At 42.0% G+C, this 10,554-nt stretch overlaps 1 pseudogene; it reads right to left on the reverse strand.

The window, feature by feature from the left end:
• Positions 1 to 1,444: 1,444 nt before the first annotated feature.
• LOC144700332 (small nucleolar RNA R71) lies at positions 1,445 to 1,523 on the reverse strand (annotated as a pseudogene).
• Between the last annotated feature and the right edge of the window lie 9,031 nt (positions 1,524 to 10,554).

Below are 10,554 nucleotides of genomic sequence, written 5' to 3' on the forward strand. Positions count from 1 at the left end.
TCTTCTTCTCCCTTCTAAGACAGTCAGGGTTGGGCTGAAGATCACAAGCTGTGTCTTCAGCATTTCCAATTTCTGTTGTTCCTTTGGTTACGTTTGATTTCGAATCCCATAGTTGATTGAATCGTTTTCCATTATGTCTAGCAAAAATTTCATTGTTCGCATCCGATCGTGAACTCCTTCCTGCAGAACTTCCAACTGCCAGCAACCCAGGCCTCAGCCTAGGTTGCCAGCAATCAAGTAACAAGCAAGCTCGCGCGAATCAGCACTGCGAGCAGGCTCGCTTGCATGACGCCAGCTTGTGCAGCTTCGCCCCGTAGCAGCGGCGCCAGCGTGCAGGTTAACGCGCAGCGCGCGTGCAGCGCCCGGCGCGCAGCAGCGCCGCAGCAGCGAGCTCACCAGCGCGCGGCGTTAGCGCGTGCACAAACACCGCGGTGGTGTTTGCTCAATTGCCTCACAGGGCATAGCGAACCGTCAACAAAGAAAATTTCTCTCTTGCGGTTCTGCTCAATTGAGTTTGCCAAGATATCTCCGTAAAACTTAACTGAAGATAATTTGACTGAAGAATTAGCTGAATCCATACTTTTAAGGAATTTTCTGCAACTTATTCTGAAGAAAATTTCTACAGAGATTAACACTTGGAATTTTCCATTTGTTTTCTTTACTTCTGTGGATCGACCCTTGCTTGCCAAAGGCTGTGAGGTTATAAATTTCGTTGCATAAGCTCAATCCTCACACGAATTCAACTGATAAATAACCAGTAAAAACACCTAAAATTGGGCTCATCAACTGGCACGTTGCCGGGAGCACGGTATTATAGTAGGAATTTTTGTTTTTCTGAATCTCAGTCATTCTTTATTATCCTCTTAAGCTGAAGGACTTTAAAATCCTCAGCTCATCGTCTGCTAACATTTTGCTGAAGATTTATGGTAGTAACAGCTCAGGAGCTGGTGAGAAGTCTGCAGAAAACATTAGTAGAGACGCCACCCCAGATTCTCTGATCACAGAACCAGAAATTCAGCAGAGAAATATGGCTGAAGAGATACATCAGCAAAATGAGAGGAGAAGAACTATGCTGGATAGGTCTACACCATCCGGAAGCTTACGACAAACCGATGTAAATCTAAACATCGGTGAAGGTATCTTGTTTTGATCACGATAATGCATTGATCAATTCTCTACCTGAATTTAACGGATTACCTGCACAGAATTCGTTAGAATTCCTTGATGATTTTCATATTAGATGCTCTTCTCAAAATGTTCTGGAATATCTACGGAGATGTTAAAAATGAAATATTTTCCTCTAACTCTTAAAGATAAAGCGTTTGCATGGTATCGTAATCTAGGAATCACTTTTAATTCTTGGGAAGAGATGCAAGGAAAATTTGTGCAGAAATTTTACCCTCTCTCCAAAGCAATTTTTATAGAAGAGAAATTCACAATTTCCATCCTCATGACGGAGAAGCATTTAGTGAGTCATGGGAGAGATTCAATGATTTGTTGAGGAAATGTCCTCACCATGGCATTGAGCAATGTCAACTAGCCCAAATATTTTATGAATCTCTCTGATTTTATGAAAAACAAAGTAAATCTCGCTTCGGGTGGAACGTTTTACACCGCATACGAGGATGAGGTTTTCGATATTTTGGAGAGAGTTGCAGAAACTGACTTGCAGGAGATTGGAGCCAATCAGAATGGGAGAAACCTGCAGCCAAAAAGAGCAGGAGTTCTATAGGTTAACGCCAAGGAGGGAGAGCTACAAGCGGGCCTAAGGGAGACTAACCAGAAATTGGAGGAGCTCACCTCCACCTTGAAGAATGTCTTTTTAGGCAACTCTCCTATCATTAAAGCTAAGATCTGCTCTCTCTGCTTCAGTAGGGAACATGAAGATGGGGCCTGCCAAGCCATGGAAGAAGAGGTGAAGGCCTTCAACTAGCACTTAACAACCGTGGGCAGGTCAAAAGAGGCCAAATTTCCAAAACGGAGGGAGCTTCACCAAAGGGAACAAAGCTCCTTTTCAACACCAATTTCAGTAGAAGCAGCAGTTTCAATCAAGACACCAACAGCAGTATCATGCTCCCTCTCAAACTCAACCTGATTTCTCTACACTAACCCCGGTTATTTCAGATATGATCGAGAAGCAAAATCAGAAGTTGAGAGCGGAGATGGAGATGCGCATGCAAGTCATGATGGAGTTCCAAACGAAGCAGATGTTGGAGTCCCAAGAACAGATGAGGAAGCTATTGGAGAGCTTCAGACCTGCACCACCTGAACACCAAGGTATAACTCTAGAACCCCATTGCACATAATATAAACTTCCACGGAACCGGTAATAAATCCATGCAACCTACATCATGTGCAACACTCCATTCATGATGATACGAATGGAGAAGATCCTGAAGTTCTAGCAATCTCAAAATTGAGAAATGGAAAGGAACTTCAGGATCCTTATCAGAATTCTATAGAGAATTCTAAGAAGGGGAATGAATCAAGAGAGGAAGAAGGAGAGGATTCTTCCCACGTGGAGGAACCTCTACCTTCTACGAGTGGGCAACATGTTCCTTACCCTTCAGCTTTAAATAGGACAAAACCGACTCTTGATTATGAAAATAGATTACTTGAGAACTTTAAAAGAGCCACCATGACTGTTACTATAGAGGACATGCTTAGGTGTGCACCCTCCCTAAAGAAATACCTTAAGGATTCTTGCACCATTAGGAAGCCTAGGGAAGTAGTTAAATTATCTGAAAATGCCTCTAGCATCCTTATTGACATCCCTATCAAAATGAGAGACCCCGGAGCCCCTTTATCACATTCTCTAAAGTTTTATTAGATACGGGAGCAAGCATAAGCATCATCCCAACGGCATTATATAAGGAGTGTGGGTTTGGAGAATTAGAGGAAATACATATGGATTTACTCCTAGCTGATGGAACTGTTAGGTAACCCGAGGGAAGGTTAACCGATGTCATGATCACTGTAGAGAATTGTGAAATACCCATAGATTTTATAGTGACTGATGTGAAAATATCGGGAAACATTAGCTTAGCTCCTATTATCTTAGGAAGACCATTTCTAGTTACGGCAAAAATGATAATGGATTGGGAAAAGGGGACGGTGGAGTTTAAAATTGGAAAGGAGAGAGTTCAACTTGATATATCAAAAATGATCAAATGTCCCTTAGGAAGCAATGAGGAGTTAAAATTGTGTGCAGGGGGTGACAGAGAGGATGTGATTAAGGAATACTTGTCACAAGTAGAGGGCAGAGAGCTAGAGGAAGAAATCATAGACTCCCCTTCGGTAGAGGTAGGACCAGAATTGAAACCCTTACCCTCATCCCTCAAATATGCATATCTAGATGAGAAGAAAATCTTACCGGTAATCATTTCCTCATCACTCACTCCTGAACAAGAAAGTGACTTGCTCGATGTACTTAGGGAGCACAAAAATGCCATAGGTTGGACATTTGATGATATTAGGGGAATTCCATCTTCGATCTGTGAACATAGGATATTTTTAGAAGAGGAAGCAAGACCTTGTAGAGAGCATCAAAGGAGACTCAACCCTTACATGAGAGAAGTTCTTGAGAAAGAAATTATAAAGTGGTTGAATGCAGGAATTATTTATGCCATATCCGACAGTAGATGGGTGAGTCCCGTACACATGGTACCAAAGAAATCTGGAATTACAGTAGAAGTGAATGAAAAAGGGGAAGAGGTGCAGAAGAGATTGACCACTGGATGGAGAGTATGTATTGATTATAGGAAGCTAAACAAGGCAACCAAGAAAGACCACTACCCTCTACCCTTTATGGATCAAATATTAGAAAAGTTGTCGGGGCAACAATAGTTTTGTTTTCTTGACGGTTATTCAGTGTACAACCAAGTAAACATCCATCCTGATGATCAACAGAAGACAACATTTACGAGTCCCGTAGGGACATATGCCTTTAGGCGTATGCCCTTCGGGCTATGCAATGCCCCCGCCACATTTCAGCGATGTATGAATGCCCTCTTTTCTGATTTAGTAGGAGAATGTCTAGAAATCTTTATGGATGATTTTTCAGTTTTTGGATCTACCTTTGAAAACTGCTTACTAAGCCTCACCAAAGTATTGAAGAGGTGCATTGAGTCCAACCTTGTCCTAAGCTGGGAAAAATCCCATTTCATGGTGCAGGAGGGAGTAGTGCTGGGACACATGGTCAGCAACCGTGGATTGGAAGTGGACAAGGCCAAGATCGAAATCATCCAGGGTCTTCCACCTCCAACCAACCTAAAAACCCTTAGGGGTTTCCTCGGCCACGCGGGTTTCTATAGACGTTTCATTCTTGACTTTGCTAAAATTTCCAAACCTCTTACAAATATTTTATCGTCTAAGAACAATGAGTTTGAACTAACACTAGAAGCTAAAGATGCATTTTATAAATTGAAGGAAGCCTTAGTTAATGCGCCTATCTTGCAAGGGCCCGATTGGACCCTTCCTTTTGAACTAATGTGTGATGCTTCTGATTTTGCAGTAGGTGCAGTGTTAGGTCAGCAAATCGACAAGAAACCCGTGGTTATCTACTACACCAGCAGAACCGTAGTGGACGGCAGAGCTAAATTATACTACTACTGAGAAGGAACTGCTAGCCATTATTTTTGCTTTAGAAAAGTTTAGATCTTACTTGTTAGGTAGTAAAATTACTGTTTTTTCTGACCATGCAGCTATTAGATACTTGTTAGAAGAAGGAGGCCAAACCTAGGTTGATTAGATGGGTGCTTTTATTGCAGAAATTTGAATTAGAGATCAACGATACGAAAGGGTGTGAACATGTAGTAGCAGTTCATCTCTCTCGAATCATGAGCATCTAACCTGAGATTATAAATGATGCATTTCCTGATGAATATTTTCTAACCACACAAGGAACATCGCTTCCTTGGTACGCGCACATTGTCAATTTGTTGGTTTCAGGAAAAATTCCCACAGGATGGATGTCTCATGGGAGGAAGAAGCTGCTTAAGGATGCACAATTTTACTTTTGGGAAGATCCGGAGCTATTCCATCAAGGCCAAGATCAAATTTTGAGGCGGTGTGTCCCCGAGAGCGAGCAAAGAAGCATTTTGGAATTCTGTCATTCCAAACCCGGAGGGGGACACTACTCGGCCAAGGTAACAACTCATAAAGTTGTTGAATCGGGTTTCTTTTGGCCTACATTATTTCATGACGCCCAGAAATTTTATAATACTTGTTTAGCATGCCAAGCATCCGTCAACATAAATAGGAAAGATAGAATGCCCCTACAACCCATCCTAGAAGTAGAAATATTTGATTTATGGGGAATCGATTTTATGGGTTCCTTCCCTAGTTCTAATGGTTATGAATATATTTTGATGGCTGTCGATTATGTCTCCAAATGGGTAGAAGCCATTCCCTCCAAAACCAATGACAGTAAGGTAGTGACTATCATTAGTGATGGAGGTTCCCACTTTACAAACTACAACTTTAGGAACCTCCTCAAGAAGTTTGGTGTCCATCATCGAGTCACTACTCCTTATCACCCTCAAGCCAATGGCCAAGTTGAATTGTGCAATCGGGCGGTTAAGAAAATTTTGAGCCTAGGAAAGATTGCGTCCGGATGGGAAAGATTGGTCTAGGAAGCTAGACGAGGCATTATGGGCCTATAGGACCGCTTACAAAACTCCTCTCGGCATGTCTCCTTTGGACTTATCTTTGGGAAGGCTTGTCACCTACCACTTGAGTTAGAACACAAGGCCCTGTGGGCTATTAGCAAACTCAACCTAGATTTGGATAGAGCCGCAAGCATAGACTTCTTCAATCGAATGAGTTGGAAGAGTTAAGAAATGAGGCTTATGAGAATTCGATGATTTATAAAGCCAAGATGAAGATGTTTCATGATAAGAGCTTGAAGAGACAATTTTTGTAGAGAATCAAAAGTATGGCTTTACAACTCTAGATTAAAACTCTTTTCAGGAAAATTGAAAACGCGATGGGATGGCCCCTTCCTTGTTCAGCAGGTTTTGAGAATGGAGCGTTACCATTTTTGATCCTACATCTCAAAGACAATTCACTGTGAATGGGCAACGGCTCAAACCCTACTTAGAAGAAGAAGATCTTAATAGCCCCATGAATATTACTTTAGAAAAGCCACCGCACAAGAGCTCATGATCTGACTAGTTTTTGCTTCCATTTCCTATTTTCTCTGTTTTGTTATTTTGGTGTGTTTTGTTTTGTTTTCTTCGCTTTTTGTTTCTGTCTCGTGCAGCTACTCCTATCCAAGCTAGGTACACCGTCACTGGACAACACGAATGCTGATCGCCTTTCCTTCCATGGTTTGATCTCTCTTTCTCCTTTCTCGTAATTATGATTTGTCATGTAGGAACATGCCTTTTTATTGGGGAGGGAGTACAGTTGCATGCATCATCCATTAAAATTTTTCGTTCTGCATTCACAAACCATGGATATTTGATGATCCTAGGAGATGCTTGTCCAATGCTATGCATGATAATTCGATTCTTTTCAAAAGGGTAGAGGTGCAAGAGTGGCCAGCTAGGAAATCCTAGGTGAAGTAAGCCTAGCTAGGTGCACTATGATACGACTATTTCATCCACATCTCTTACCATTATATTTCTCTCACCTCACCACCGACTTGGGTTGAGTTAGCACTTACATGCACGAAATTTTTAGCTTTAGTGGAGAGTAGGGTTAGTGCTAGCTCATTGGCAATATTATTATGATGTGAGAAGCTCCTGAACCAAGAAGGATACAAAACTGTCGGGAATAAGCTGCCGGTCTACTAAGGACGGCAGATGGGTAGTGGATAAGCGCCACCAAATTATAAAGTGAAAGCTGCATTATGCAAAAACAAGCAAAGCTTGCATCATAGTTACTAAAGTTGATTGTCATAAAAATGACCAACAAGCAGCAAATGCCAAAGAAAATAAAGGTGGAAAAGCTGTCTCCCATGTGTTTGAGCCGATGCTACTATAGCCATAGTATTGAGCTACCATTAGCACCGCTCTCCACGCCTTGTTCAGTGGTGCGCTTGGGGTGTTAACTCGACCTTACTCCATATACTATGTACTTACTATATGTACACCGTAGATCAAGTGCACTTAGTTGAGGTAGAAGGCTAAGATAGATCCTAAATTTCTCCTATGCTGGTCAAGTTCAATTGCTGAAAATACTCCTTGAAAAGAGCATGAATCAAAGCTATCGGAAGTCGAGGTCAACTTGAGATCATCTTTTATTCTCACCTGCATTTCATTACTAAAGGACTAGTAATGATCTAAGTTAGTGTTTGATGACTCTCAAATATGTCATCAAATAATTAAACTTTTTAGTTCTCATTCATCAAAATTATAATGTTAATTCATGCTAATATCATGCATATGCATCATTTTGTCAAACCACTAACCCCACTTGATCCTTTGAATCAAGTGGAATATATTTAACATTTTATGGTTAGTAAACATTCAGAGACAGGTTAAGAAGATCAAGGAAAGAGACGAGGATCAAGAGGAGCGGGCAAAAATTCAAAGAAGCAGAAATTACGAAAATGCCCTGGCATGACTTAAGAGAAACCTATAAATACTCTCTTGAGAGTTGATTTTAGGTTGTCCAGAATTTCTCTCAAGGAAGCTAGGGCTTGAGAGAAAGGATTTCTGCAGACCCTCCAAGGCTGATGACCATTTGAGCTGGGAGAGAAGCAAGAGGAGTAGCTGGAGCACGACGATCGTCGCCTTGCCCGGAAGGAGTGACACAAGGAGGCGTGAGCATTTCGGTTTTGGTACAATCTTCTTCTCCCTTCTAAGGCAGTCAGGGTTGGGCTGAAGATCACAAGCTGTGTCTTCAGCATTTCCAATTTCTGTTGTTCCTTTGTTTACGTTTGATTTGAATCCCATAGTTGATTGAATCGCTTTTCCATTATGTCTAGCAAAAATTTCATTGTTCTCGCATCCGATCGTGAACTCCTTCCCTGCAGAACTTCCAACTGCTAGCAACCCAGGCCTCATCCTAGGTTGCCAGCAATCCAAGTAGCAAGCAAGCTCGCCCGCGCGAATCAGCACTGCGAGCAGGCTCGCCGCGCACCGCAGCGCCGCGCGCAGGCTCGCCCGCGCGCAGCAGCGCCGCGTGCAGGTTCGCCCGCGCGCAGCAGCGCCGCGAGCAGGCTCACCCGCGCGCAGGCGTTCGCGCGTGCACAAACACCCGCAGGGTGTTTGCTCAATTGCCTCACAGGGCATAAGCGAACCGTCAACAAAGAAAATTTCTCTACTGACGGTTCTGCTCAATTGAGTTTGCCAAGATATCTCCGTAAAACTTAACTGAAGATAATTTGACTGAAGAATTAGCTGAATCCATACTTTTAAGGAATTTTCTGCAACTTATTCTGAAGAAAATTTCTACAGAGATTAACACTTGGAATTTTCCGCTGTTTTCTTTGCTTACTGTGGATCGACCCTTGCTTGCCAAAGGCTGTGAGGTTATAAATTTCGTTGCATAAGCTCAATCCTCACACGAATTCAACTGATAAATAACCAGTAAAAAACACCCTAAAATTGGGCTCATCAACTGGCACCGTTGCCGGGGAGCACGGTATTATAGTAGGAATTTTTGTTTTTCTGAATCTACAGTCATTCTTTATTATCCTCTTAAGCTGAAGGACTTTAAAATCCTCAGCTCATCGTCTAACATTTTGCTGAAGATTTATGGTAGTAACACGCTCAGGAGCTGGTGAGAAGTCTGCAGAAAACATTAGTAGACGCCACCCCAGATTCTACAGTCACAGAACCAGAAATTCAGCAGAGAAATATGGCTGAAGAGATACATCAGCAAAATGAGAGGAGAAGAACTATGCTGGATAGGTCTACACCATCCGGAAGCTTACGACAAACCGATGTAAATCTAAACATCGGTGAAGGTATCTTGTTTCGATACGATAATGCATTGATCAATTCTCTACCTGAATTTAACTGATTACCTGCACAGAATTTAGAATTCCTTGATGATTTTCATATTAGATGCTCTTCTCAAAATGTTCCTGGAATATCTACGGAGATGTTAAAAATGAAATATTTTCCTCTAACTCTTAAAGATAAAGCGTTTGCATGGTATCGTAATCTAGGAATCACTTTTAATTCTTGGGAAGAGATGCAAGGAAAATTTGTGCAGAAATTTTACCCTCTCTCCAAAACGAATTTTTATAGAAGAGAACTTCACAATTTCCATCCTCATGACGGAGAAGCATTTAGTGAGTCATGGAGAGATTCAATGATTTGTTGAGGAAATGTCCTCACCATGGCATTGAGCAATGTCAACTAGCCCAAATATTTTATGAATCTCTGATTTTATGAAAAACAAAGTAAATCTCGCCGGGTGGAACGTTTTACACATACGAGGATGAGGTTTTCGATATTTTGGAGAGAGTTGCAGAAACTGACTTGCAGGAGATTGGAGCCAATCAGAATGGGAGAAACCTGCAGCCAAAAAGAGCAGGAGTTCTGTAGGTTAACGCCAAGGAGGGAGAGCTACAAGCGGGCCTAAGGGAGACTAACCAGAAATTGGAGGAGCTCACCTCCACCTTGAAGAATGTCTTTTTAGGCAACTCTCCTATCATTAAAGCTAAGATCTGCTCTCTCTGCTTCAGTAGGGAACATGAAGATGGGGCCTGCCAAGCCATGGAAGAAGAGGTGAAGGCCTTCAACTAGCCGCAACAACCGTGGGCAGGTCAAAAGAGGCCAAATTTCCAAAACGGAGGGAGCTTCACCAAAGGGAACAAAGCTCCTTTTCAACACCAATTTCAGTAGAAGCAGCAGTTTCAATCAAGACACCAACAGCAGTATCATGCTCCCTCTCAAACTCAACCTGATTTCTCTACACTAACCGGTTATTTCAGATATGATCGAGAAGCAAAATCAGAAGTTGAGAGCGGAGATGGAGATGCGCATGCAAGTCATGATGGAGTTCCAAACGAAGCAGATGTTGGAGTCCCAAGAACAGATGAGGAAGCTATTGGAGAGCTTCAGACCTGCACCACCTGAACACCAAGGTATAACTCTAGAACCCCATTGCACATCATATAAACTTCCCACGAAACCGATAATAAATCCATGCAACCTACATCATGTGCAACACTCCATTCATGATGATACGAATGGAGAAGATCCTGAAGTTCTAGCAATCTCAAAATTGAGAAATGGAAAGGAACTTCAGGATCCTTATCAGAATTCTATAGAGAATTCTAAGAAGGGGAATGAATCAAGAGAGGAAGAAGGAGAGGATTCTTCCTACGTGGAGGAACCTCTACCTTCTACGAGTGGGCAACATGTTCCTTACCCTTCAGCTTTAAATAGGAAAAAACCGACTCTTGATTATGAAAATAGATTACTTGAGAACTTTAAAAGAGCCACCATGACTGTTACTATAGAGGACATGCTTAGGTGTGCACCCTCCCTAAAGAAATACCTTAAGGATTCTTGCACCATTAGGAAGCCTAGGGAAGTAGTTAAATTATCTGAAAATGCCTCTAGCATCCTTAATGACATCCCTATCAAAATG

This window comes from Wolffia australiana, chromosome 2, assembly GCF_029677425.1.
Source record: "Wolffia australiana isolate 7733 chromosome 2, ASM2967742v1".
Lineage (NCBI taxonomy): Eukaryota > Viridiplantae > Streptophyta > Magnoliopsida > Alismatales > Araceae > Wolffia > Wolffia australiana.